The sequence below is a fragment of the Caretta caretta genome, chromosome 1, assembly GCF_965140235.1.
Source record: "Caretta caretta isolate rCarCar2 chromosome 1, rCarCar1.hap1, whole genome shotgun sequence".
Classification (NCBI taxonomy): Eukaryota; Metazoa; Chordata; order Testudines; family Cheloniidae; genus Caretta; species Caretta caretta.
In genome coordinates, this window is record NC_134206.1 from 269,311,949 (window position 1) to 269,336,338 (window position 24,390).

The 24,390-nt window shown below is 45.8% G+C and overlaps 1 long non-coding RNA gene across 3 annotated transcripts in view; it reads right to left on the bottom strand.

Annotated features, from left to right (window-relative positions):
- Positions 1-24,390, bottom strand: part of LOC142070559 (uncharacterized) — a 265,748-nt gene that overhangs the window by 95,674 nt on the left and 145,684 nt on the right. For all 3 annotated transcript variants that reach the window (XR_012666418.1, XR_012666419.1, XR_012666417.1), the window contains exon 3: positions 295-394. This is a non-coding gene — a long non-coding RNA (uncharacterized LOC142070559). The remainder of the gene's footprint in view (positions 1-294; positions 395-24,390) is intronic.

A 24,390-nucleotide genomic window follows, 5' to 3' on the forward strand; every position in this document is an offset into this window, starting at 1 on the left:
GATTAAGCAGCGATGTTTAGCTGGCATCTTGTTAACTTCAGGGTTTGATTTATTTTTTTCCTCTTCTCTTGAAAAGAAAACCAGGATTAAGAGGCCTAAGGAAAACAAAATTTTTTTAATTGTGCTAATTTAATATAGAATGTATAGATTTGTGATGACATCAAAGGATATATCTGTGTGAAATATGCAAAGAGTGCTTAAAATATAAAAAAATAATCAGTAGAAATATACATCAGATAGCTAACTATGCTATTCTCACATACGCAGACTAATATTATTGAAAAGAAAATTTACCTTAGGAAGATTCAGAAGAGGAAGATGTGAAAATATATTTGATTCTTGGCCTACTCCTCCAGAATTTGCATTGTCCATAACAAGACCCTGACAGGGATTCCTATTAGAAAAACAAAGCAATAAGCTATTCAGTACTCCATTTACTTCAAAGTTCCATTTATTGTTTATAAATACCTAAGGATTGAAAGAAAGAATGAATATTAAATATCAGATTAAATGTCTAAAGCTTATTTTAAGATTCCCAAATATATACATTCTCATGTTTTCCACAACACCATCATTCCCTTTATGAGAATGTTCTCTCTCTGGGAATATTTCCTGAATTCATTACGATTGTCTTCCATCAACCAAGATGTCAGTTTTTTCAAAGCCGCCATCACATCCCATCATGTGAATTTTCTCAGCTTTATTTAAAGTTTATTTGGCACCAATTTAAATCTTTAAATCTTTAAAAATGGACTAAAGTTTGAATACATGATTTACAGAATACAATCTTTACAAACATGTTTAAAAATACTCAGAAATTTCTTCCCACACTTAATAAAAAAAATACAAGTTAACAGGAACAACAAATTCAAAGGTTAAAATTAAATTTAGTAGCAAAGTACTTTGCTGCAGTGTGACTTTCACATAATTACTACTGCTTTTAGACTATGAACTAAAGTAACATTTCTACCCTCATTTGTCAATATAAATGAAATGGATGTTGCTATATTAATAATGAATGTGATATAAGAAGAAAAATAAAGATAACATATATGAAAGGCTTCTTGCCTGGAAACTGACCTTTTCAAGTTTATTCCAGTAGCAATTTACTGGCTCCTAATTACTGTTCAATATTCCTCTCCTACTAGCACATTAATAACAATAAAAGAGGCTAGCAGCTATCACAGCTGATTTAGAGGTTCAAATTCTTTACTGTAGCAATGGAGATGGTTTTTAAAAAGGCAAAATGCCAGTCATGAGATCCTATCAGACTATTGGTAAACTACTGACAGCAGCACTACAGCAAATCGATCAACAATGCAAAAAGCTGACAAGGAAAGACAAAAATAAAGACTTGCACGACTTTGCAGTTTACAGGCTTTTGTTATGAAATTGTGCTGTCTAACTAAATTTCAACTCGTATTGTTGCAGGAAAATTCTAGTTTTTGTTTATAGGACAAGCCATCAATATGCAAGTAAATTTTGAAATATGATAGATATTCACAGATTAAATAACCTTACCTATTACTCTTTTTAGAGACACTGGAGAAAGGAATAACTATGCCTAAAGGCACATATAGTAAACCTCTGAAGACAGTAAGGATTAAAAGTGACTTTTTTAAATGAAGATTTCTGGTCATATGAGTTGTTATTCTACACAAAGCTCATTACCAGTTATTCCAGGTTGCTATTTTTAACTAAATTATTTCTGTTACATTCAAAATCGAGTTGGGAAATAAAAACCTCTCAGGTAGCACTAATTGTCTTTTCCTCACATGCATAAAAACCTGTGTAACTCACTGGATTAGATTACAAGCAATCAGTGTTGTTTTTCATTTTAAACAACCCCCAGTAAAGCTCATTTATAAACAGGCGAGTTGCACTGTTAATTTATTAATGGGTTTAGTGTAGTATATAATGGTATCATCAATACCAAAAGCACTTCTGCTAATCTAACTAATCAGAGTTCTGGGAGCATAAAAATAACCTGACTTTAATCCACGGCAATAAAAATATGGAAAAAAGAAAACAGGCATGCAACATTTAAAAAGCCTTTCAAGATAGGAGGTTGACAAGCTTTGGAAAATCGAGTGTTATACATAATAGTTTTATAAAGCAAAACTGGCATTTAGTACTTTTGACTGTTTTAACTAAAATGAGAACTATGTTAAAGTGGAGGAGAGATGTTAGGTTGTCAAAAGGTAGTATACAGTATTTCCCTTCCCACATGCATATGTGCAGAGTTTAAAGCCAAGTTTAGGTAAAGACTACATCTATTGTTACAATCAATTAACCAAACTAAAAATCATTTTTAAAGATTCTACATGAATTTTAACATAGATTATTATATGTTTTCAAAACCCATGATAAGCAGTGGCTTTAACACTTCATTTTAATACATGAATTTTCCTGTACTCATGCTGACTATATAAGTAATAATTAGTTTTTGGGGGGTGCCTTCCTGCAGTCCAACCCCCAATCTTCTGCTGGACCATTACTCCCACATCCTGCAGAGGGCATGGCAGACAGCAGAGCAGGGAATGTTCAACCTCTTTTGCAGCTAAAGTTCACCTCTTCCCACACATGAGCCATAGGAGAATTGTCAAGGAGTTTTTCTCCCTGCAAGAGTTAAGATGTTTGTTTGGCAAGCCTTAGTTGGCTCCTTGGGGGCCAACAACCCAATGCACACACCTAGAAAACCTATTAGGCTTGGCAACAGGCCTAAGAGCTCGCTGACATGGCTTGTAACCCCAAAGAGCCTCCCATGGTTTATTCATTATTTGTATTATGAAAGCAACCAGAGGCCCCCCATCAGGCTGAGGGTCCCTTCTGCCGGACACTGTACAGGTGTGAAGTACAAACACAGTCCCCTTCTCCAAAAACATTACAATCTTTTAACAGAAGGGTGGGAAGGGACGGATGAGGTAACAATTTAATAAGAAAGTTCCCTACTCTGGAGCAATAGTTACAGCTTGCCACCTGGCTAACCACGGTCAGTTGGCAGGGAATTGTAGGCGGAATTGTGTGAATAATGGATTTTTTGGTTTACTGGCAATTCCAAAATAATCGGGGGGAAAAAATCATTTGGCATCAAACAAAATGTTTTCAGTCAATTTCAAGAGCTTAATGTTTTTAATGTATTAAAAATAAATGAGAAGGAAATTTCAAAATTAAAAGTCATTTCAAACTGAAAAACCAAAACATTTTTATTTTTTCAGATTTTTGTTTTGTTTTGTTTTTTGTTTGGGTGGGATGAGAGGGTTCTTTGATATGATCAATATGGCAAAACTGACACAAATTCATGAAACTTTTCAGGGTCACTAAATCTACTTTGGCTGACAATTTTCACCCAACTCTAGTTGCTTTCAGCCCCAAGCAACCAGTCACTTACCCCAGATCAATTAGTACCCTAAATCTTATACCACAGACAACACCTGTAGCCAATCCTGTAATAAACTATCTTATTTCTTAGTCCCAGTTAATAAAAGTTTAGAGAGTTATTTACAGGTTAAAAGAAGCAGACATATACACACAAATGAATTGCAACCTAAATCATACGAGTGACAGAGTTGCAGTGATCTAACAATTCAAAGTGTCTTTCAGGGCAAACCCAGGGATAACCCTGGGGGGAACTCTCACTTCAGTTTAGAGTCTCTGGCCCTGTAAGAGTTCAAACAGCAAAGAGATGAAAAATCTTCATGTCAACTGTTTTTATTTCCCTCTTCTTGTATTCAAACCAATGGTACGAGGCCTTCTGCATGTACTCCTCCATAGGTGGGTGGGACAATTAACAAGGCTTTTGTCCTATGTTAGTCCACTGAATTTTTGACAGTCCTTCTGATGCGCAGAGGGGATCATTCTCATGCCTTGTTCACAAGTACAGAGCAAACATTTTCAAAGTTATAAAGCGAAACTTACATATAACCACATAGCATGGGAGACAGACATTACAAGTGAAATTAATGCCTGCAGCAACTTACAAGCATTTCATAGAGTCTAAGCGCTAAATACAGTCTTATAAAATTAATACCTATTTTGAACTAAACTAACCTAGTCGCAAGCTGGTTTGGTTTCCAGCTATGAGTTTGCCAGTTCTTAGCTATGCCCGTGACCTTGGCTTGAGCTGGCACTTGATTTACCAGCATCACATGGAGAAGATCATAGCAAAATTCGGTTGCCCGGAGAAATTCATCGCAATGGTTCAGCAATTCCATGATGGTATGCTCCCGCGCATTGTGGACAACAAGTCACCTGAACCATTCCCAGGCACCTATGGAGTCAAGAAGGGCTGTGTGTTGGCCACAACTCTCTTCAGTATGTTCTCTACCATGCTTACAGATGCCTTTCATGACTGTTACACAGGGATTCACATCAGATACTGGACTGATAGCCAGCTCTTCAATTTGAGGAGACTACAGGAAAAGACAAAGATACAAGAAGTGATTGTTTTTGATCTTCTCTTTGTTGATGACTGTTCCCTGAATGCCAAATCTGAGTCTGACATGCAGCAGAGTATGGACTGTTTCTCTTCAGCTTGTGACAACTTTGGTCTCATAATTATCATCGAGAAGACAGAAGTGATGTACTAGTCTGCACCAAGAAACTCTTATGTACAGCCTACTATCCAGTGAATGGCCAAACCCTCCAGGCAGGGACAAGTTCACTTACCTCGGCAGTACGTACTCACGTGCAGTTCATATGAATGATGAAAACAACGTCAGAATTTCCAAAGCAAGTGTGGTCTTTGGCAGACTACGTGCAAATGTGTGGGAGCACAGAGGCAATAGTCAACAAACAAAACTGAAGGTATACAAAACCATCACGTTTCCAACTCTGACGTTGAAGTGACCTTATGCAACCTCTCTCTTGCCTTCTTTATGAAGTAAGGGCATGATAGTTCCCAGCCTCCTGAGTTACGGGTGAGTTAAAAAAAGCCGGCGCTCCGCGAACCAGCTGAGCGGCGGGGAACCAGCTGAGCAGCGGGGGAAAGCAGAGCAGCAAACAGCAGGAGTTTGCCTGGGAGTTCACCTGCAGTGAGCCCACTGAGGCTTACACCCTAACGACTTCTCTGAGTAATTACTGCATCTCCTGAGGAAGCTCATAGTAGGAAGGTAATATGGATGGGGAGTGTTCAACTGTTGTGACCTGCACTGGATGTGCCATGTTTGTCTTTCTTCCAGAGGACAGAAGCGACTTTGTCTGTACAAAGTGCAAGCTGGTCTCAATATTGGAAGAGAAGGTTCAAGGTCTGGAGCAACAGGTATCGACCCTGCGTTGCATAGGAGAAACTGAAGATTTCCTGGACAGATGTCAGGATATGCTTCTACAGGCACAAGGTTCTGAAGATTCAGAGCAGGCTGCGCAGCACGGACAGGAGGACAGTGAAGAAATCTGGCAACATGTGACCTCCAGAAGAAGAAGGGGGAACGTCCATGTACCAGCAACGCGAACACAGGTAAGTAACCGTTTTCATGTTCTCTCCACAGGTACCATTGCGGGGAGTGGCCCAGATGATACGTCTGGGGGAAGGGAGCAGAAGGAGACTCCACCAGTTGAAAGGCATGAGATGCCCTGTGCTAAGGTTGGGGGTTCCACGACCACAACTCCCAAGAGAAGGAGGCAGGTTGTGGTGGTCAGGGACTCTCTCCTCAGGGGGACTGAGTCATCTATCTGCCGCCCTGACCGGGAAAACAGAGAAGTCTGCTGCTTGCCAGGGGCTAAGATTCGCAATGTGATGAAGAGTCTGCCAAGACTCATCAAGCCCTCGGACCACTACCCCTTCCTGCTTTTCCATGTGGGCACCAATGATACTGCCAAGAATGACCTTGAGCGGATCACTGCAGACTACGTGGCTCTAGGAAGGAGGATAAAGGAGTATGAGGCGCAAGTGGTGTTCTCGTCCATCCTCCCCGTGGAAGGAAAAGACCAGGGTACGGATCGTCGCATCGTGGAAGCCAATGAATGGCTATGCAGGTGGTGTCGGAGGGAAGGCTTTGGATTCTTCGACCATGGGATGGTGTTCCAAGAAGGAGGAGTGCTAGGCAGAGACGGGCTCCACTTAACGAAGAGAGGGAAGAGCATCTTCGCGAGCAGGCTGGCTAACCTAGTGAGGAGGGCTTTAAACTAGGTTCACTGGGGGAAGGAGACCAAAGCCCTGAGGTAAGTGGGGAAGCGGGATACCCGGAGGAAGCACGAGCAGGAGTGTGTGAGAGGGGAGGGCTCCTGCCTCATACTGAGAACAAGGGGTTATCAGCGGGTTATCTCAAGTGCCTATATACAAATGCACAAAGCCTGGGAAACAAGCAGGGAGAACTGGAGGTCCTGGCAAAGTCAGAGAATTATGATGTGATTGGAATAACAGAGACTTGGTGGGATAACTTGCATGACTGGAGTACTGTCATGGATGGGTATAATCTGTTCAGGAAGGATAGGGAGGCCAGAAAAGGTAGGGGAGTTGCACTGTATGTAAGGAAGCAGTATGACTGCTCAGAGCTCAAGTATGAAACTGCAGAAAAACCTGAGAGTTTCTGGATTAAGTTTAGAAGCCTGAGCAACAAGGGTGATGTCGTGGTGGGAGTCTGCTATAGACCACTGGACCAGGGGGATGAGGTGGACGAGGCTTTCTTCCGGCAAGTCGCAGAAGCTACTAGATCGCACACCCTGGTTCTCATGGGCGACTTCAATCACCCTGATATCTGCTGGAGAGCAATACAGTGGTGCACAGACAATCCAGGAAGTTTTTGGAAACTGTAGGGGACAATTTCCTGGTGCAAGTGCTGGAGGAACCAACTAGGGGTGGAGCTCTTCTTGACCTGCTGCTCACAAACCGGGAAGAATTAGTAGGGGAAGCAAAAGTGGATGGGAACCTGGGAGGCAGTGACCATGAGTTGGTTGAGTTCAGGATCCTGACACAAAGAAGAAAGGAAAGCAGCAGAATACGGACCCTGGACTTCACAAAAGCAGACTTTGACTCCCTCAGGGAACTGATGGGCAGGATCCCCTGGGAGAATATCATGAGGGGGAAAGGAGTCCAGGAGAGCTGGCTGTATTTTAAAGAATCCTTATTGAGGTTACAGGGACAAACCATCCTGATGTGTTGAAAGAATAGTAAATATGGCAGGCGACCAGCTTGGCTTAACAGTGAAATCCTTGCTGATCTTAAACACAAAAAAGAGGCTTACAAGAAGTAGAAGATTGGACAAATGACCAGGGATGAGTATATAAATATTGCTCGGTCATGTGGGAATGGAATCAGAAAGGCTAAATCACACCTGGAGCTGCAGCTAGCGAGGGATGTTAAGAGTAACAAGAAGGGTTTCTTCAGGTATGTTGGCAATAAGAAGAAAGCCAAGGAAAGTGTGGGCCCCTTACTAAATGAGGGAGGCAACCTCGTGACAGAGGATGTGGAAAAAGCTAACATACTCAATGCTTTTTTTGCCTCTGTCTTCACGAACAAGGTCAGCTCCCAGACTACTGCACTGGGCAGCACAGCATGGGGAGGAGGTGGCCAGCCCTCTCTGAAGGAAGAAGTGGTTCGGGACTATTTAGAAAAACTGGACGTGCACAAATCCATGGGGCCGGATGCGTTGCATCCGAGAGTGCTAAAGGAATTGGCAGATGTGATTGCAGAGTCATTGGCCATTATCTTTGAAAACTCATGGCGATCGGGGGAAGTCCCAGAAGATTGGAAAAAGGCTAATGTAGTGCCCATCTTTAAAAAAGGGAAGAAGGATGATCCTGGGAACTACAGGCCGGTCAGCCTCACCTCAGTCCCCGGAAAAATCATGAAGCATGTCCTCAAGGAATCAATTCTGAAGCACTTAGATGAGAGGAAAGTGATCAGGAACAGTCAGCATGGATTCACCAAGGGAAAGTCATGCCTGACTAATCTAATTGCCTTCTATGATGAGATAACTGGTTCTGTGAATGAAGGAAAAGCAGTGGACGTGTTATTCCTCGACTTTAGCAAAGCTTTTGACATGGTCTCCCACAGTATTCTTGTCAGCAAGTTAAAGAAGTATGGGCTGGATGGATGCACTACAAGGTGAGTAGAAAGTTGGCTAGATTGTCGGGCTCAGCGGGTAGTGATCAATGGCTCCATGTCTAGTTGGCAGCCGGTATCTAGCAGAGTGCCCAAAGGGTCGGTCCTGGGGCTGGTTTTGTTCAATATCTTCATTAATGATCTGGAGGATGGTGTGGATTGCACCCTCAGCAAGTTTGCGGATGACACTAAACTGGGAGGAGTGGTAGATACGCTGGAGGGTAGGGATAGGATATAGAGGGACCTAGACAAATTGGAGGATTGGGCCAAAAGAAATCTGATGAGGTTCAACAAGGACAAGTGCAGAGTCCTGCACTTAGGACGGAAGAATCCAATGCACCGCTACAGAGTAGGGACCGAATGGCTAGGCAGCAGTTCTGCAGAGAAGGACCTAGGGGTGACAGTGGACGAGAAGCTGGATATGAGTCAACAATGTGCCCTTGTTGCCAAGAAGGCCAATGGCATTTTGGGATGTATAAGTAGGGACATTGCCAGCAGATCGAGGGACGTGATCGTTCCCCTCTATTCGACATTGGTGAGGCCTCATCTGGAGTACTGTATCCAGTTTTGGGCTCCACACTACAAGAAGGATGTGGATAAATTGGAGAGAGTCCAGCGACGGGCAACAAAAATGATTAGGGGACTGGAACACATGAGTTATGAGGAGAGGCTGAGGGAACTAGGATTGTTTAGTCTACGGAAGAGAAGAATGAGGGGGGATTTGATAGCTGCTTTTAACTACCTGAAAGGTGGATCCAAAGAGGATGGATCTAGACTATTCTCAGTGATAGCAGATGACAGGACAAGGAGTAATGGTCTCAAGTTGCAGTGAAGGAGGTTAAGGTTGGATATTAGGAAAAACTTTTTCACTAGGAGGGTGGTGAAACACTGGAATGCATTACCTAGGGAGGTGGTGGAATCCCCTTCCTTAGGGGTTTTTAAGGTCAGGCTTGACAAAGCCCTGGCTGGGATGATTTAGTTGGGATTGGTCCTGCTCTGGGCAGGGGGTTGGACTAGATGGCCTCCAGAGGTCCCTTCCAACTCTGTTATTCTATGATTCTATGATAGGCCTTGGTCAGCAATAATATGAACTGCACAGAAAGATTAAAAGAAGATGTGCAACCAGAAACCATGATCTCCAGGCTCCTAAACCAGTGAAGCTTCCCATAGGCCAAAGGGTATTCTGTACATGATGTCTCCCTTTCTCATGACTGACGTACTTTTGTGGGCAGGTATGACAGGACTACCAGATGTGTGACATTATGCAGGTCTGACAGTAGAGTCAATGAGATGAAAATCTATGTACACTGAGTCCCCCTCCTGGCAGCCCAGGGCTCTTTTAAATCGAGGTACAGACACAAACTGATGCATCTTATAACTGAGGAGAATGAGAGACTATAACTTTGCACTTTAGGTCTGTAGCCTTTTGGGACTGTAATTTAGAAACTCACTGGCCATTTTCTTGTAGGCATTATGGTTCATGACAAATTAAATAAAAAAAATGTGTTATATTAAAAAGCAGTGATGGTGAGTTAGCTGATCAGTTTGCAGATTAACTGTGGGTTATTAACTTGTGGAGATTAACTGTGGGTTATTTTTCATTTCATTATTGGGTTTATTTTTGGTTTTTAATGTTTTGGGTATGGAATTAGGTGTAACCTCTTCCTGTAGTGCAACAGCCAAAAGATCCCTCTTCTAGTACAGCTCAGACATGGTTAGAAGTAACTAGGGAGCAGACAGAAGGCTGATTCTAGCAGCAGGCACTAGGCCAGGAAGGTTTAACGCTTGTTTGTGCTGTAAATTAGCAAATAACTCCCCAAGTGTGCGAGCACAGGGGTAGAGGGAGGGAAGAGAGACATAGATGGCTTTTTTCTTTTGCCCCTTTTAAATCCGTATTTTTTATATATAACCTTGCCTCTTCAATGAAATATTCTGATCTGTCATTTCTATTATTTTTATTGTGTTAACTTCACAATTGAAGTACCTGTGTGCTGTAAGCACACAATGAAATTACAGTAAACTGCTTTTACCACTACTTATATTTATTGGCCCAGCCAAGCGATGATGTCATAATAATACCTTATCTAACCCCTCCAGCATATAGTGTAAGAAATATATTTGGGTTGAGAGCAGTGACAGATTAGCCACTGGGTCAACAGGGCCCATGCCCAGGGGCCTTGGACAATTGGAGGGCCCTGGAAAAATGGGCACCCCTGCACCCTGCTCGGTGCTCCTGCCAGGGATTGGGGGAAGCCCCTGTACCCCAACAGGAGCGCATGATGGGGGGCGGGGCAGGGAAGCCCCTGCACCCTGACCCCATTTCCCTGGCAGGAATACCAGGGGGAGGGCAGAAGAGGGGGGACTGCAGGTGGAAGGAGTGAGGACGGGCCCCCACTTGCACTGGCCCAGGGCCCCACAAAACCGTAATCCTCCTTTGGCTGAGAGATAACATACTTTAACCCAAACATACCAATATTACTTTAGCCTTGTCTGCAATGATCTTCAGCTAGCCTTATCCAATACATAATCTCATGCAGACACCCGGTCATTCAATCTACTGCACTAGCATGGGAGTAGAAACTAAAATGTAGAGTACACTGAGCCCTCCGATTTACAAGCTTTCTCCCCACATCATCATATACATCTTGAACAGAAGACGTGACACAATAGAATCCTACATGAAAGTGTCCTTGGAGCAGATGAACAATTGCCGAAAACCACCACGTGAGGCTTCTCACAATGAAGAGCTCAGGATCCTAGTTAGAGAATATTCTCTTGTGAAATGTAAATGACATCCCTTTCATCTGACCCATCCGAATGTACCTTCAGTAGCACCAAGCGTAGCAAAACTTCGTATCCAAGCCCTTATTCACAATGGCGAGCATCTACTCACTCAAGTAGTTACATTAAGTTCCATAAGTTTCTCCCCAGGTTGAGAAAGGGCTTCACAGATTGGCCCACTGTGATTTTATAGTAAGGTAAAAGAATAATATATGAATCTTCTGAAACCACAAATGCTATTTTGCACAGACTCTCAGTAAAACTGGATATTCACCTGAAAAGATTAGCCCAAAATGATACATACATAACCAGAGTATATGACAACCTACAGGCTTCAAAACCTGAAACCACAATGCTAGCAGCACAAGGGTCTAGCTTACAGTAAAAACTGGGTAATTTAGATAATAGAAACAAACATAACAAACATGGTTTTAAACAACATTTAAACAAACATAAACAAACATGGTTCTAGACTATTCTCAGTGGTAGAAGAGGACAGGACAAGGAGTAATGGTCTCAAGTTGCAGTGGGGGAGGTTTAGGTTGGATATTAGGAAAAACTTTTTCACTAGGAGGGTGGTGAAACACTGGAATGCGTTACCTAGCGAGGTGATAGAATCTCCTTCCTTAGAAGTTTTTAAGGTCAGGCTTGACAAAGCCCTGGCTGGGATGATTTAATTGGGGATTGGTCCTGCTTTGAGCAGGTGGTTGGACTAGATGACCTCCTGATGTCCCTTCCAACCCTGATATTCTATGATTCTATGATAAAATTTAGCTGTTTGTGGGTTTTTGGGAGGGTGGGGGGCATGTCCTAAAAGCTTAACCCCCCATCATTTGAATTAAAATAGCTTTTGCAGACACCTCATGCGATGCTAGAGGACAATAAAATAATCACTGAAAGGGTCCATAGCTCCAAAGCCAGCACCCGAAGGCAAATAATGAGTTATTACTGCTAACACTTTTAATTGTTAGAATAGAATTAACATCCTAAGGACCTACACAGAGTAAAGGGGATGCTGAGTTCCGGGGCCAGAAGAGAATGATTAATTACTTTTTCATGGACCATGCCGGATACTGCTGAGACTATGCTCCTGCATTAAGGGCATTGTAAGATTCAGCCTGAGAGCCTAAAAGTCCATCTTCAGAACCAGACAGACAACATTTTTGGAGTGATTTTTGAGTATTATGTAAGTATACAATGCAAAAGAGAGAGGAAGTAGTTTCTCCCACTCATATTATTATTCTGACACTAGTGTCCTGTTTCAGACAACAGTCTTTGCCAAGCAGTAGTAAAATTCTGGGGCTTTGCAAATCATCTTCCTAGCGGAGGAGAAGTCAGTACACAGAGTCTAGGTGGATTCTAAGGGTATGTCTACACTACGAAATTAGGTCAAATGTATAGAAGTCTTTTTTTAGAAATTGTTTTTAATATAGTCGATTGTGTGTGTCCCCACACAAAATGCTCTAAGTGCATTAACTCAGCGGAGTGCTTCCACAGTACCGAGGCTAGCGTTGACTTCCGGAGTGTTGCACTGTGGGTAGCTATCCCACAGTTCCCGCAGTCTCCGCCGCCCATTAGAATTCTAGGTTCAGATCCCAATGCCTGATGGGGCAAAAAAACATTGTCACGGGTGGTTCTGGGTATGTCGTCAGGCCCTCCCTCGCTCCCTTCCTCTGTGAAAGCAATGGCAGACAATCATTTCGCGCATTTTTTCCTGAGTTACCTGTGCAGACACCATACCACGGCAAGCATGGAGCTCGCTCAGCTCATTGTCACCGTATGTCTCCTAGGTGCTGGCAGACGGGGTACTGCATTGCTACACAGCAGCAGCAACCCATTGCCTTGTGGCAGCAGACAGTGCAATAGGCCTGAACACCATCGTCATTGTGTCCGAGGTGTTCCTGGCCGCCTCTGTAAGTTCGGTCAGGAGCGCCTGGGCAGACATGGGCGCAGGGACTAAATTAGGAGTGACTCAACCGGTCATTCGCTTTACTCCTGCAGGCAGTCCTATTGTACCATCTTATGGTGAGCAGGCAGGAGATGAGGATGGCTAGCAGTCCTATTGCACCATCTTCTGCCGAGCAGCCAGGAGATGTGGATGGCTTGCAGTCCTTCTGCACCGACTGCTGCCAGCCAAAGATGTAAAAGATAGATGGAGTGGATCAAAATAAGAAATAGACCAGATTTGTTTTGTATTCATTTGCTCCCCCCCTCCCTCCCTGCCTCCCTCCGTGAAATCAATGGCCAACAATCGTTTTGGTGAGGTCTGTCAGGGGCACCGTGAAAACTTTAATGGAGATTCAGTCCTGCCTGAAATACCAGAGGGAGGGATAGCTTACTGGGTTGAGCATTGGCCTGCTAAACCCTGGGTTTTGAGTTCAATCCTTGAGGGGGCCATTCTGTGTGACAGTTGTTTTTGTTTCTCCTTGATGTAAAGCCACCCCCTTTGTTAATTTTAATTCCCTGTAAGCCATGTCGTCAGTCGCCCCTCCCTCCGTCAGAGCAACAGCAGACAATCGTTCCGCGCCGTTTTTCTGTGCAGACGTCATACCACGGCAAGCATGGAGCCCGCTCAGATCACTTTTGCAATTAGGAGCACATTAAACACCATGCGCATTATCCAGCAGTATATGCAGCACCAGAACCTGGCAAAGCAAAACCGGGCGAGTAGGCGATGTCAGCGCGGTGACAAGAGTGATGAGGACATGGACACAGGCTTCTCTCAAAGCACGGGCCCTGGCAATGTGGGCATCATGGTGCTAATGGGGCAGGTTCATGCCGTGGAACACCAATTCTGAGCTTGGGAAAGAAGCACAGACAACGCATAGCGTTGCAGGTCTGGGACGATTCCAAGTGGCTGGAAACTTTCGCATGAGTAAGGGCACTTTCATGGAACTTTGTGACTTGCTTTCCCCTGCCGTGAGGCGCAAGAATACCAAGATGAGAGCAGCCCTCACAGTTGAGAAGCGACTGGCAATAGCCCTGTGGAAGCTTGCAACGCCAGACAGTTACTGGTCAGTCGGGAATCAATTTGGAGTGGGCAAATCTACTGTGCAGGCTGCTGTGATGCAAGTAGCCCACGCAATCAAAGATCTGCTGATATCTAGGGTAGTGACCCTGGGAAATGTGCAGACCATAGTGGATGGCTTTGCTGCAATGGGATTCCCAAACTCTGGTGGGGCCATAGACGGAACCTATATCCCTATCTTGGCACCGGAGCACCAAGCCGGCGAGTACATAAACCGCAAGGGGTACTTTTCAATAGTGCTGCAAGCACTGGTTGATCACAAGGGACGTCTCACCAACATCAACGTGGGATGGCCGGGAAAGGTACATGACGCTCGCATCTTCAGGAACTCCGGTCTGTTTCAAAAGCTACAGGAAGGGACTTCATTCCCAGACCAGAAAATAACTGTTGGGGACGTTGAAATGCCTATCTGTATGTTTGGGGACCCAGCCTACCACTTAATGCCATGGCTCATGAAGCCATACACAGGCAGCCTGGACAGTAGTCAGGAGCTGTTCAACTACAGGCTGAGCAAGAGCAGAATGATGGTAGAATGTACATTTGGATGTTTAAAAGCACGCTGGCGCAGTTTACTGACTTGGTTAGACCTCAGTGAAACCAATATTCCCACTGTTATTACTGCTTGCTGTTCCACAATATCTGTGAGAGTAAGGGGGAGACATTTATGATGGGGTGGGAGGTTGAGGCAAATCGCCTGGCCGCTGGTTACGCGCAGCCAGACACCAGGGTGGTTAGAAGAGCACAGAAGGGTGCGGTGCGCATCAGAGAACCTTTGAAAACCAGTTTCATGACTGGACAGGCTATGGTGTGAAAGTTCTGTTTGTTTCTCCTTGATGAAACCCCCCGCCCCTTGGTTCACTCTACTTCCCTGTAAGCTAACCACCCTCCCCTCCTCCCTTCGATCACCGCTTGCAGAGGCAATAAAGTCATTGTTGCTTCACATTCATGCATTCTTTATTAATTCATCACACATAGGGGGATACCTGCCAAAGTAGCCCGGGAGGGGTGGTGGAGGAGAGAAGCACCAGGAGGGGTGGTGGAGGAGGGAAGGACAAGGCCACACAACACTTTAAAAGTTTAAAGCTTTAACACTTATTGAATGCCAACCTTCTGTTGCTTGGGCAATCCTCTGGGATGGACTGGCTGGGAGGCCGGAGGCCCCCCCACCGCATTCTTGGGCGTCTGGGTGAGGAGGCTATGGAACTTGGGGAGGAGGGCGGTTGGTTACACAGGGGCTGTAGCGGCGGTCTGTGCTCCTGCTGCCTTTCCTGCAGCTCAACCATATGCTGGAGCATATTAGTTTGATCCTCCAGCAGCCTCAGCATTGAATCCTGCCTCCTCTCATCACGCTGCTGCCACCTTTCAGCTTCAGCCCTCTCTTCAGCTTGCCACTTACTCTCTTCAGCCCGCCACCTCTCCTCCCGGTCATTTTGTGTTTTCCTGCACTCTGGCATTATTTGCCTCCACGCATTCGTCTGTGCTCTGTCAGTGTGGGAGGACAGCATGAGCTCGGAGAACATTTCATCGCGAGTGCGTTTTTTTTTCTTTCTAAGCTTCACTAGTCTCTGGGAAGGAGAAGATCCTGTGATCATTGAAACACATGCAGCTGGTGGAGAAAAAAAAAGGGACAGCGGTATTTAAAAAGACACATTTTATAAAACAGTGGCTACACTCTTTCAGGGTAAACCTTGCTGTTAACATTACATACATAGCACATGTGCTTTCGTTACAAGGTCATATTTTGCCTCCCCCCACCGCATGGCTACCCCCTCAACCCTCCACCCTCCCCGTGGCTAACAGAGGGGAACATTTCTGCTCAGCTACAAGCAAACAGCCCAACAGGAATGGGCACCTCTGAATGTCCCCTTAAGAAAAGCACCCTATTTCAACCACGTGACCATGAATGATATCACTCTCATGAAGATAACACAGAGAGATAAAGAACATGTTGTTTGAACAACAAACATACACTGCAATGCTTTGTTCTACAATGATTCCCGAGTACGTGCTACTGGCCTGGAGTGGTAAAGTGTCCTACCGTGGTGGACGGAATAAGGCTGCCCTCCCCAGAAACCTTTTGCAAAGGCTTTGAGAGTACATCCAGGAGAGCCGCGAATGCCAGGGCAAATTAATCATTAAACACGTTTGCTTTAAACCATATATACTATTTTAAAAGGTACACTCACCAGAGGTCCCTTCTCCACCTGGTGGGTCCGGGAGGCAGCCTTGGGTGGGTTCGGGGCGGCGGGGAGGTACTGGCTCCAGGTCCAGGGTGAGAAACAGTTCCTGGCTGTCGGGAAAACCGGTTTCTCCACTTGTTTGCTGTGAACTATCTTCCTCGTCCCCAAAACCTGCTTCCATGTTGCCTCCATCTCCATTGAAGGAGTCAAACAACATGGCTGGGGTAGTGGCTGAACCCCCTAAAATGGCATGCAGCTCATCATAGAAGCAGCATGTTTGGGGCTCTGACCCAGAGCGGCTGTTTGCCTCTCTGGTCGGCTTGCCTCAGCTCCTTAAGTTTCACACGGCACTGCTTCGGGTCCCTGTTATAGCCTCTGTCCTTCATGCCCTGGGAAATTTTGACAAATGTTTTGGCATTTTGAAAACTGGAACTGAGTTCTGATAGCACGGATTCCTCTCCCCATACAGCGATCAGATCCCGTACCTCCAGTTCGGTCCATGCTGGAGCTCTTTTGCTATTCTGGGACTCGGTCATGGTCACCTCTGCTGATGAGCTCTGCACTCACCTGCAGCTTGCCACGCTGGCCAAACAGGAAATTGAAATTCAAAAGTTCGTGGGCCTTTTCCTGTCTACCTGGCCAGTGCATCTGAGTTGAGAGTGCTGTCCAGAGCGGTCACAATGGAGCACTCTGGGATAGCTCCTGGAGGCCAATACTGTCTAATTGTGTCCACAGTACCCCAAATTCGATCTGGTAAGGCCGATTTCAGCGCTAATCCCCTTGTCGGGGGTGGAGTAAGGAAATCAATTTTAAGAGCCCTTTAAATCGAAAAAAAGGGCTTCGTTGTGTGGACGAGTGCAGGGTTAAATCGATTTAATGCTGCTAAATTCAACCTCAACTCCTAGTATAGACCAGAGCTAAGTGTAATTTGCTTTATTTAGATACATAAACCAGTCCTGGAACAGAGACTATCATAAAGAGCATGCAGGTAATCCCTTTCTTCCAGAAATTTCAACTCACAAACCAGTAGACTGTTTGCAGAGAGTTTCTCTGTTCCACTAATGGTCTCCAAATATAGTGAATAAAGCAGAGAGCAAACTCTGCTATCAGTCACAGCTGCGCTCCAATGAATACTGAACCAAACGAACAACAATTCAGCATTCTTCAAATACTAGAGATTTGCTCACATACTAAGAAAAATAACTTAAGACAATGTGTAACAGCACCATCTGGTGCCTCCTGCCATAACATTATATATTTAACATTTCTACAAAGTGTTGTAAGAAAAGACAGACAGCAAGAAGAGAGAGAGGAAGAAGTTAGTGAATGAGGGATAACATAGGGTATCCAGAGGAAAGGAAAACATTCAACCTAAGGTTTCAGAGTAGCAGCCGTGTTAGTCTGTATCCGCAAAAAGAACAGGAGTACTTGTGGCACCTTAGAGACGAACAAATTTTTTAGAGCATAAGCTTTCATGGGCTACAGCCCACTTCATCGGATGCATAAAATGGAACATATAGTAAGAAGATATATATATATATACATACAGATAAGTTGGAAGTTGCCATACAAACTGTGAGAGGCTAATTAGTTAAGATGAGCTATTATCAGCCGGAGAAAAAAACTTTTGTAGTGATAATCAAGATGGCCCATTTAGACAGTTCACAAGAAGGTGTGAGGATACTTAATTTAGGGAAATAAATTCAATACGTGTAATGACCCAGCCACTCCCAGTCTCTATTCAAACCCAAGTTAATGGCATCTAGTTTGCATATTAACTCAAGCTCACCCAAGAGCAGACTACACATTTTTGAAAGCAGTAGATGCTCTAGAAGTACTTCAAAAAACACAAACTTGTTTGACAGGAGTTCTTTACTGAGGTAAGATAATGGAAACTTGATCCTCTGATATAGGATATGCAAGGAATTCCTGCTCTCCTCCTTACCAGTGCTTGTGGGCAAACTATTAAGCAGAAGTAGATAAACACAAAGAAAGTGGCCTGTGTCAACTGCATCATGTGCCAACAGAATTTTATCAATAAGAAGAGTATTATTTGCTCATTTGTAAAGTAACTTGCATTTGTATTAAGAACTCTACTGCACAAACATATAATAGTAACAGAAATAACATTAAAAAGAAACATTTTCCAAACAAACTTTAAAAAAATAGAAAGCATAATTCATGCATCAAATATGCATGCACATTTTGTATGAGTGTTCCATCAAGTAAGTTGTCCGGCTATACCATAAGGACAGGAGACATTACATGTGGTTTTAATCAGGCCACAACTTTATTATTAGATGTCTTGGACTACCCAGCAGATAAAAGCGTACAGTGCAAGTAACCCCATGTTCATTTAATAACTTCTTGGGGGGCTTCCACAAGTCCTTACCCCCACCTTTTTCTATCCAGGTCTCCCCGCCAACCCATTCCTGGGACTTAGCCCACTTTAACGTGATGGTGATAAGAAAGGGGGGTTGGATCTCTGCAGTACCAATCACAGGAGTCCCCGAAGCTTCCCCGCCCCCCCCCCATTCTGTTCCTTTAATCAACTTTTCCTTTCAAGTCCTTTACCAGGCCATTTTTATCCAATCACTATATACCTTCCCTATGGAGTACCCGCACTGGACATCCACCCCACTTATATAATGAGTTGCAACACATAGCCTACCTCCCTTCATGCCACACATGAACAAAGCCCTCCCTGATCCCACTGTGGGAAAGGCAAAAAAAAAACCAACTCCACCTAGGTCAAACTGGTCGTAAGGGAAAAATTCCATCCCCCCACTTAAAGGTGCAGTGTAATCATACTAGCAATGTGAATTTCAAAATCTAAGCACGTGAATAAAGACTATTAAGAATAAAGAAAATTATCAAGAACTTGCTCAATAACGATTAAGGGTATGTCTACACTACGGAATAAGGTCGAATTTATAGAAGTCGGTTTTTTAGAAATCGGTTTTATATATTCGAGTGTGTGTGTCCCCACAGAAAATGCTCTAAGTGCATTAAGTGTATTAACTCGGCGGAGTGCTTCCACAGTACCGAGGCTAGAGTTGACTTCCGGAGCGTTGCACTGTGGGTAGCTATCCCACAGTTCCCGCAGTCTCCGCTGCCCATTGGAATTCTGGGTTGAGATCCCAATGCCTGATGGGGCTAAAACATTGTCGCGGGTGGTTCTGGGTACATATCGTCAGGCCCCTGTTCCCTCCCTCCCTCCGTGAAAGCAAGGGCAGACAATCGTTTCGCGCCTTTTTTCCTGAGTTACCTGTGCAGACGCCATACCACAGCAAGCATGGAGCCCACTCAGGTAACCGTCACCCTATGTCTCCTGGGTGCTGGCAGACGCGGTACGGCATTGCTACACAGTAGCAGCAACCCCTTGCCTTGTGGCAGCAGACGGTACAGTACGACTGGTAGCCGTCATCTTCATGTCCGAGGTGCTCCTGGCCACGTCGGCTGGGAGCGCCTGGGCAGACATGGGCACAGGGACTAAATTTGGAGTGACTTGACCAGGTCATTCTCTTTAGTCCTGCAGTCAGTCCTATTGAACCGTCTTATGGTGAGCGGGCAGGCGATACGGACTGCTAGCAGTCGTACTGTACCATCTTCTGCCGAGCAGCCATGAGATGTGGATGGCATGCAGTCCTTCTGTACCGTCTGCTGCCAGCCAAAGATGTAAAAGATAGATGGAGTGGATCAAAACAAGAAATAGACCAGATTTGTTTTGTACTCATTTGCTTCCCCCCCTCCCCTGTCTAGGGGACTCATTCTTCTAGGTCACACTGCAGTCACCCACAGAGAAGGTGCAGCGAGGTAAATCTAGCCATGTATCAATCAGAGGCCAGGCTAACCTTCTTGTTCCAATAAGAACGATAACTTAGGTGCACCATTTCTTATTGGAACCCTCCGTGAAGTCCTGCCTGAAATACTCCTAGATGTAAAGACACCCCCTTTATTGATTTTAGCTCCCTGAAGCCAACCCTGTAAGCCATGTCCTCAGTCGCCCCTCCCAGCGTCAGAGCAACGGCAAACAATCGGGCATCTGAGAGTGCTGTCCAGAGCAGTCACAATGGAGCACTCTGATGGGGCTAAAACATTGTCGCGGGTGGTTCTGGGTACGTATTGTCAGGCCCCCGTTCCCTCCCTCCCTCCGTGAAAGCAAGGGCAGACAATCATTTCGCGCCTTTTTTCCTGAGTTACCTGTGCAGACGCCATACCATGGCAACCATGGAGCCCGCTCAGGTAACCGTCACCCTATGTCTCCTGGGTGCTGGCAGACGCGGTACGGCTTTGCTGCACAGTAGCAGCAACCCATTGCCTTCTGGCAGCAGACGGTGCAATACGACTGGTAGTCGTCCTCGTCGTGTCCGAGGTGCTCCTGGCCACATCGGCTGGGAGCGCCTGGGCAGACATGGGCGCAGGGACTAAATTTGGAGTGACTTGACCAGGTCATTCTCTTTAGTCCTGCAGTCAGTCCTATTGAACCGTCTTATGGTGAGCGGGCAGGCGATACGGACTGCTAGCAGTCGTACTGTACCATCTTCTGCCAGGCAGGCAAGAGATGAGGATTGCTAGTAGTCGTATTGTACCATCTTCTGCCAGGCAGGCAAAAGATGAGGATGGCTAGCAGTCGTACTGTACCATCTTCTGCCGAGCAGCCATGAGATGTGGATGGCATGCAGTCCTTCTGCACCGTCTGCTGCCAGCCAAAGATGTAAAAGATAGATGGAGTGGGTCAAAACAAGAAATAGACCAGATTTGTTTTGTACTCATTTGCCTCCTCCCCTGTCTAGGGGACTCATTCCTCTAGGTCACACTGCAGTCACTCACAGAGAAGGTGCAGCTAGGTAAATCTAGCCATGTATCAATCAGAGGCCAGGCTAACCTCCTTGTTCCAATAAGAACGATAACTTAGGTGCACCATTTCTTATTGGAACCCTCCGTGAAGTCCTGCCTGAAATACTCCTTGATGTAAAGACACCCCCTTTGTTGATTTTAGCTCCCTGAAGCCAACCCTGTAAGCCGTGTCGTCAGTCGCCCCTCCCTCCATCAGAGCAACGGCAGACAATCGTTCCGCGCCTTTTTTCTGTGCGGACGCCATACCAAGGCAAGCATGGAGGCCGCTCAGCTCACTTTGGCAATTAGGAGCACATTAAACACCACAGGCATTATCCAGAAGTATATGCAGCACCAGAACCTGGCAAAGCGATACCGGGCGAGGAGGCGACGTCAGCGCGGTCACGTGAGTGATCAGGATATGGACACAGATTTCTCTGAAAGCATGGGCCCTGCCAATGCATGCATCATGGTGCTAATGGGGCAGGTTCATGCTGTGGAACGCCGATTCTGGGCTCGGGAAACAAGCACAGACTGGTGGGACCGCACAGTGTTGCAGGTCTGGGACGATTCCCAGTGGCTGCGAAACTTTCGCATGCGTAAGGGCACTTTCATGGAACTTTGTGACTTGCTTTCCCCTGCCCTGAGGCGCATGAATACCAAGATGAGAGCAGCCCTCACAGTTGAGAAGCGAGTGGCGATAGCCCTGTGGAAGCTTGCAACGCCAGACAGCTACCGGTCAGTTGGGAATCAATTTGGAGTGGGCAAATCTACTGTGCAGGCTGCTGTGATGCAAGTAGCCCACGCAATAAAAGATCTGCTGATATCAAGGGTAGTGACCCTGGGAAATGTGAAGGTCATAGTGGATGGCTTTGCTGCAATGGGATTCCCTAACTGTGGTGGGGCTATAGACAGAACCCATATCCCTATCTTGGCACCGGAGCACCAAGCCGCCGAGTACATAAACCGCAAGGGGTACTTTTCGACAGTGCTGCAAGCTCTGGTGGATCACAAGGGACGTTTCACCAACATCAACGTGGGATGGCCGGGAAAGGTGCATGATGCTCGCATCTTCAGGAACTCTGGTCTGTTTCAAAAGCTGCAGGAAGGGATTTTATTCCCAGACCAGAAAATAACTGTTGGGGATGTTGAAATGCCTATATGTATCCTTCGGGACCAGCCTACCCCTTAATGCCATGGCTCATGAAGCCATACACAGGCAGCCTGGACAGTAGTCAGGAGCTGTTCAACTACAGGCTCAGCAAGTGCAGAATGGTGGTAGAATGTGCATTTGGACGTTTAAAGGTGCGCTGGCGCAGTTTACTGACTCGCTTAGACCTCAGCGAAACCAATATTCCCACTGTTATTACTGCTTGCTGTGTGCTCCACAATATCTGTGAGAGTAAGGGGGAGACGTTTATGGCGGGGTGGGAGGTTGAGGCAAATCGCCTGGCTGCTGGTTACGCGCAGCCAGACACCAGGGCGGTTAGAAGAGCACAGGAAGGCGCGGTACGCATCAGAGAAGCTTTGAAAACCAGTTTCATGACTGGCCAGGCTACGGTGTGAAAGTTCTGTTTGTTTCTCCTTGATGAAACCCCCCGCCCCTTGGTTCACTCTAGTTCTCTGTAAGCTAACCACCCACCCCTCCTCCCTTCAATCACCGCTTGCAGAGGCAATAAAGTCATTGTTGCTTCACATTCATGCATTCTTTATTCATTCATCACACAAATAGGGGGATGACTACCAAGGTAACCCAGGAGGGGTGGTGGAGGAGGGAAGGAAAATGCCACACAGCACTTTAAGCACAGCACTTTAAAAGTTTACAACTTTAAAATTTATTGAATGACAGCCTTCTTTTTTTGGGGCAATCCTCTGTGGTGAAGTGGCTGGTTGGCCGGAGGCCCCCCCACCGCGTTCTTGGGCGTCTGGGTGTGGAGGCTATGGAACTTGGGGAGGAGGGCGGTTGGTTACAGAGGGGTTGCAGTGGCAGTCTGTGCTCCAGCTGCCTTTGCTGCAGCTCAACCATACACTGGAGCATACTGGTTTGGTCCTGCAGCAGCCTCAGCATTGAATCCTGCCTCCTCTCATCATGCTGCTGCCACATTTGAGCTTCAGCCCTGTCTTCAGCCCGCCACTTACTCTCTTCAGCCCGCCACCTCTCCTCCCGGTCATTTTGTGCTTTCCTGCACTCTGACATTATTTGCCTCCACGCATTCGTCTGTGCTCTGTCAGTGTGGGAGGACAGCATGAGCTCGGAGAACATTTCATCGCGAGTGCGTTTTTTTTTCTTTCTAAGCTTCACTAGCCTCTGGGAAGGAGAAGATCCTGTGATCATTGAAACACATGCAGCTGGTGGAGAAAAAAAAAGGGACAGCGGTATTTAAAAAGACACATTTTATAAAACAGTGGCTACACTCTTTCAGGGTAAACCTTGCTGTTAACATTACATACATAGCACATGTGCTTTCGTTACAAGGTCGCATTTTGCCTCCTCCCACCGCGTGACTACCCCCTCAACCTTCCCCCCTCCCTGTGGCTAACAGCGGGGAACATTTCTGTTCAGCCACAGGCAAACAGCCCAGCAGGAATGGGCTCCTCTGAGTGTCTCCTGAAGAAAAGCACTCTATTTCAACCAGGTGACCATGAATTATATCTCACTCTCCTGAGGATAACACAGAGAGATAAAGAACGGATGTTGTTTGAATGCCAGCAAACATACACTGCAATGCTTTGTTCTACAATGATTCCCGAGTACGTGTTACTGGCCTGGAGTGGTAAAGTGTCCTACCATGAAGTATGCAATAAGGCTGCCCTCCCCAGAAACCTTTTGCAAAGGCTTTAGGACTACATCTAGGAGAACCGCAAATGCCAGGGCAAAGTAATCCTTTCACATGCTTGCTTTTAAACCATGTATAGTATTTTAAAAGGTACACTCACCAGAGGTCCCTTCTCCGCCTGCTGGGTCCAGGAGGCAGCCTTGGCTGGGTTCGGGGGGTACTGGCTCCAGGTCCAGGGTGAGAAACAGTTCCTGGCTGTCGGGAAAACCGGTTTCTCCACTTGCTTGCTGTGAGCTATCTACAACCTCATCATCATCATCATCTTCTTCATCCCCAAAACCTGCTTCCGTATTGCCTCCATCTCCATTGAAGGAGTCAAACAACACGGCTGGGGTAGTGGTGGCTGAACCCCCTAAAATGGCATGCAGCTCATCATAGAAGCGGCATGTTTGGGGCTCTGACCCAGAGCGGCTGTTCGCCTCTCTGGTTTTCTGGTAGGCTTGCCTCAGCTCCTTCAGTTTCACGCGGCACTGCTTCGGGTCCCTGTTATGGCCTCTGTCCTTCATGCCCTGGGAGATTTTGACAAAGGTTTTGGCATTTCGAAAACTGGAACGGAGTTCTGATAGCACGGATTCCTCTCCCCAAACAGCGATCAGATCCCGTACCTCCCGTTCAGTCCAGGCTGGAGCTCTTTTGCGATTCTGGGACTCCATCATGGTCACCTGTGCTGATGAGCTCTGCATG